This window comes from Cyprinodon tularosa, unplaced genomic scaffold (assembly GCF_016077235.1).
Source record: "Cyprinodon tularosa strain WSP-4 unplaced genomic scaffold, ASM1607723v1 ctg825, whole genome shotgun sequence".
Lineage (NCBI taxonomy): Eukaryota > Metazoa > Chordata > Actinopteri > Cyprinodontiformes > Cyprinodontidae > Cyprinodon > Cyprinodon tularosa.
In genome coordinates, this window is record NW_024039591.1 from 95784 (window position 1) to 101936 (window position 6153).

The following is a 6153-nucleotide window of genomic DNA, read 5'->3' on the forward strand; positions in this document are numbered from 1 at the left end:
TTTGAGCCCCTCACCGTGAAAAAAGGATTTCTTTATACAGCAGTGGAGTAAGGATCCTTAGAGGACATTTCAGCAGAGAATTTTGAGAAAAAATTCAGGATTCTGAGATTAAAGTCAGAATTCTGACTTTTTTTCTCATATTATACTGAAATAAAATTTAAAAATCAGTTAACTTTTTTAATTTTTTCAGTGGCCCTAATCCTTTCCCCTAATTTTATGCTTTGTGGAGATTGTATTTTTTAAATGTCACAATTTTTTAATACACAAACTCGATGATTGCATCAAAGATATTATTGGTACCTGTTTTTAATATTACTTAAAGACAGAGACATAGAAATGTAATGTAATGATTGTTTTATTTCTTAAAACCATATCACTTCAAGTAACATGTTTATGCTTGTTTTCTTTCATATGTCTGCATACCTCTGATTCAGCAGAAATCCTGAAGTTTGGTTTCTCATAAGGCCGATTAAGGAGGGGATTAATAGAAGTGAGGTTGTTGTACAACATTTTTTATAGATTAGGCAAATTTAAGCAATTTTTTTAAATTGGTACAGATGTGTTGCTGACATGCTCATTTTATCTGCCTGCAGATGCTGCTGGAAATTTTATCTGAGGAGGATGACGTCCAGGAGACGGTGGCTGTGGCTTCTCAGGCTGAGGAAAAACTTTGTCAAGGATTAGAAATCCCAAACAATGTTTTACAAACAACTCTCTGATTGTTCTGTGATTATTTTTAGGTGAAACCATTTTTTTTATTATACAGGTAATTTGAACAGACCGTGTGTTTACATTTACTCCCAAAGTAAAAAAAGGTGTATTTTATTCGCGTTCTAATCCTAAATCCCTTAAATTTATCATCTGACATCCCTGAAATAAGTGGCTGCAGTATATTGTAGAGGTGCTCATCATGTTTTTGCCGCTTTGCGTCACACTTGCGTGATCTCATCTCACTTTTCCTCTTGTATTTGACCTACTGAGCAGCTCAAGTTGTTATTATATTTGAAGTAAATTTAATTTCTTGTAACAAGTCAATGATCAAACATCTAAAAAGTATTTGCCGCATCACATCTCTCTTCCTGTAATGTAAAACAGCGGTTCAAAACATCTCACAGCTAACAGGGTTACTCCTGTTTTTCCTACCTTTTTGTTAACCTGCAAATCACAACAAGAGTAGAATGTGTCTATCTGTTTCTGGTAAAGTGATGTCACCATAAAACAAGGGCTCTAATGAGAACCAAGATCATCATATTGGTGTATTTTCACTTCTACTGTCCCTCTAAGTATGAGGATGAACTGGTTATACTGGCCCTGTCTACACAAAAGTGGATACCATCGAGTACAGAGTACAAACTAAAATTTGTTAGTATGGCAACCTTTGCAATAGACCTGTAAAGGTAATGTCTGCAAAGACTCTTAACTGTAAATAGACTGAAAATACCTTTGTGACCAGATGAACCAAGACATAGAGGTCACCTTCAAGAGATCACAAGGAACTTTGCAATTAACCTGGATATATATAGTGCGGATATTTATTTTGCCATAAAAACAAAACATTTAAACAAGTAAGACTAAAAGTAAACCCTGCAGGAAGCTCAGCCTGAGCTTCAAGCTGCAGGAGGTCTAAGGTGTTAATGCCACCAGTGAGAGCTAAGTAGTTCTTAATAAGGTGTCCATTTGGACACCTTCAGGGAAAGCGCCTGTGACATGTTTGGGTTTTAACTGCGCAGTGGGGCAAGGCGTGGCCAGATCACAACATCTCTTTTCACTTCTTTCTTACTTTCTTTCTGTTGCAGGAACAGGGGCAGGACAGGGGGGAGGCCACATGGACTGGTGGACTTTGTTGGCAGCGAGTGTCGCCTTACTCTGGATATTCTGCTTCATAGACGGTAGGTCAAAGGTGTTGGTGGCTGCTATCTGTAAAACCTTGTGCATCGTTTTGGCTGCACTTATTTTCTATTTTAGAAGGTTAAACAAATCAGTATTATATAAGGAGGATATTCTAATCATAAGTTTCTATTCATATACCCATAAATTTGTATAAGTTATCACCTAATTCAGGAATGGAAAATATACAGTTGATCAGGAAGTACTTTTGCACCTGACTAATGTGAATAGAAACAGGTGCACCAGATCAATTTAACATATTTTAAAGGATAAACTGTTACAGGCCTCTGAATAGGGTTAGGTAAGTAAAAAGAAACATCTTTGATAATTAGAAAGTTAGAAAGCTGTACAACTATAGCTTTAATTGTAACGTTGATTACTTAGTTCTGTATGGATACAGGAAGGGCCTGTTTAAGCAGGTTTTAATCCAGTGGCAGACGCTGTTGGTAATGATTTGTGACATTAGTCAAAGTGTTTAATTAGTCCCTAATCGACCCAGCTCTTGTCTTATCTCTAGGCAACGCCGTGCTTGAGCTGCGGCTTCTCTTCCATGCTCTCACAAAAGCCACCTGCCACCTCTATCTGGCCCTGCTCCCACTGCGGCGGGCTGCCATCCACTTTGTGGACAGCGCCCGGTACCTGTTCAGCCACGCCCAGCAGATCCCATCCCTCCAACACGGATACCTCCACCAGGGCCAGGAACAGCCCCTGGCCAGGAAAGGCACCCTGCACTTCCTGGAGGGCATGTGTGTGGTGTGCGAGATGGTACCCAACCTGATGGGCGCGGTGCTTAGCATGGGCGCCGCCTTCTGCCACATGCTGCAGGGAGGCTTTTACATCCTGGCAGCCACACTGCGCACAATCCAGATAAATTTGTTCTCCCAGATGAATGGCGAGAAGGAGAGATGGGACAAGGAGCGGATCAGGGTGAAGGAGTGCGAGAAAAAGATGAATTCCAAGGTGTTGGAGTACATCTCGGTGTTCTGTCAAGACCCTGTCAGCGCTTTACGCATCAAGGTGGACGTGCCACCTGTGTACAGATAAGCTTTGCTTAACTGGCACTTAAGAGGCCTTATCTGGACTGGTCACAGGTTAAAGGTACGGAAAAGTTGATGGGTTTGATCTGACAGGAGGCAGACCTTTGATCACTGGTTTTAACTTGCTGTTGAAGTCAACTATTTTACTTCGATGTGGAAGAGGACCACTACCTATGGTGCGTTTTGTTATACCCATTTTGCACTTGCTGCAATGTAAAGAAATGAAAATAAATTTCTCAAACAAAGTTGAGCTCTTAACTTCTTAAAATCACCTGCCTGACTTTTGTGTAAAAATCTCTCAAGTTCACTTTAAATGTGGATTGCCCCTTACAGAAAAGCATGTAGTGAGCCGTTTTTCTGCTTTGTTTTCCACTTTTATGTTGTAAAACCTATATGATGATCAAATTTATCCTCTGCCACTGACACCCTATGAATCATAAACTAACTTTGTTCCTTTAAGTGGAATCAGATTTTCATGGCATATAGTATCTGAAGTGAAACATTTAAACCACATGATATTTCATGAATATTTGGGAATAAAACAAGACAGAAATGGGGCTTAAATGCTTTGGAGACTCAAATGAAATAATCAATCTGTGCAATGCCTCTTGTGATATAAGAATATAAGACTAAATACACACTAAGCAGAATTACACCACCCCCACCATTTACTTTTTTGTTACATTACACTTTGTACATTTTTATTTCATGTATTAGATCTACAGAAAATAGTACAATTTAAGATTTAAAAATTTCACATGTAAAAAAAAAAAGGAAGTTATAAAAATAAACTGCAACTGGCATGTGCATATGTGTTCACCCTATACATTGTTGTGATCTTATGTCCAATCCTCATCCGGGTTGGATGCCACATTAATGTTGTGGATTTATATTCTATTAAATTCCCAGCCAGCTAGATGTTTATTGCCCTCCCCAGTAGGGGTTGTAAATATCTTATCAGATATTATTTCGGCTGTTATATACCGTTTATGATCACACGCCCTACTAGCTGTGTGATAGAACAATACATGAAAGAGTGATACAAGCACTAACAGTTTATTCTGCACATACATGGAATAAATTCACCACAACTTCTGTTCAAAATATAAAAGTTTATCAACAAAAATCATTCAGCTAGTGAAACTCAACTAAACTAAACTACTATGTACAAAAAGGAAGGGGAAACATTACAGTTTAAGAAAGATTTTGTGTTTGAAAAACAAAATTTATCTGGGAGAATTTGGGGCATACTCAAATTAGCTTTCCACTAATTTAGAGGTCATTCATTCATTTCATGAGCTGTATGCCAATATCATCCGTATTAAGACAATAAAAGACCTGAAATATTTCAGTAAGTGTGCAATGAATCTAAAATATATGAATGTTCAAGTTTTATCATTACATTATGGAAAATAATGAACTTTATCACACTATGCTAGTATTTTGAGAATGACCTGTATAGGCAAATCTTTTAAAAGTGTAAGAATAGTCTAGTCAAAGGTATGATCTAATCCAGTGGTCCCCAACCTTTTTTGCACCACGGACCGCTATATGTCAGAGAATATTTTCACTGACTGGCCGGGGGGGGGGGGGGGGGGGGGGGGGGGGCAGATGACCAGTCTGCTCCGTAGCTTTGTTTTGGTCGCTGTAACCGCAGAAAATCCCACTTCACAAAGATAGGATGTTATAGATGGGATGAGTCTTGAACTGAATTAACCTGTGTCAAGAGGCACAGATGCACCGACTGATTTAATTGGGAGAGAATACCGCAATTTTTTATATTTTTCAAAATACTTTTTTCTGTGCGGCCCGGTACCAAATGACCCACGGACCGGTACCGGTGTAGGTACCAGATTGACTCGGGCTGCCAGATTGACTCGGGGGCCTGCGCCTTTTGATGATGTCACAATACATAATTGTTTTAACGTTTGCACAATAGCGCAAAACATTTTGATTGGTCTGGACAGCTTACTAAAGTAATTATAGCAGGGTGTAGGTTTTATTCGAAAGCGGGATTGCGGTTTGTGAACGGACAATTTTACGAAGAAATTCTCCATGGTCCCTGCGCCTTCCGATGACGTCACCGAATTCGCCATGGGCCTTGCGCCTCCCGATGACATCACATTATGGCAACGCCACTCAAACAAACTACATTGAGCCCGCGGTCTGCATTTGTAACGAGAATAGATTTGTGACAAATAGAGACCGCGGGCGCAATGTAGTTTGTTTGAGTGGAGTTGCCATATAGTGACGGGCGGAGTTGCCTTATTATGACGTCATCAAAAGGCGCAGGCCCCCCGAGTCAATCTGGCAGCCCGAGTCAATCTGGTACCTACACCGGTCCGCGGCCCGGTGGTTGGGGACTGCTGATCTAATCTATATGATAATCTGTGGCTAGGCTTGAAGATTAGTGTTGGCAGACAAAAAACAGATATTCACAGATATTAAGGCACCCTAAACTTTGCTGTTAACTTTCTCCTACATGTTGTTTGTTTCATGACAAAAAAAATAAAATAAAATATCTTAAACACACTTTCATCAATGAAATTGCCCAAACTCCTAAACAGTCCATTTTATTTCCAGGTTGTGCGGCAGCAAAACAAGAAAAAGGCCAAAAGAAAAGGGTGAATACTTATGCAGGGTACAGTAGACAGTATAAGGCTTAATCTGTAATCATCCCGTAAGCACTAACCCCTAACTATCACCTCACAATAAAGTCCCACTCACAGCTGTGGAAGGCGCCTTGGTTGTACGTGTGGGGTATAGACGTGAAATGGACGGCCTCTTCCCTACAACGGAAAGCAGTCGTTCCTATGGCAACACAGTGACGCCCCATGTGCGTGGCTGTAGCTTCTAGGGATTAGTGACGGTTTTGTTTTTTTTCCTAACTGATGATTTTCTGTCACTGTGACAAAGATGCAGCAAACTTACATTTGAATGCATGAGTTTCCTCCGCCCCTAGTTTGCCCTACCCACTACGTGGTTTGGGACACCCCTTAGTGTGGTGGACCCTCCCCGGGGACACGCAAACGGAGGGTTAGTGCTCAAGGTTAGTGTCTAAAGGCCGGATTGGGATTGGGCCTAAATCTATACTTCATCACCAGGCTGGGTTTATACTGACAGTGTTACTTAGCTTTAATATTATAAACACTACTAGATAAAACATTGAAAATATTTCCCATTCAAGTCAATAAAACCTCTTCAATAACTAGTTCTGTTTCAATTTAAG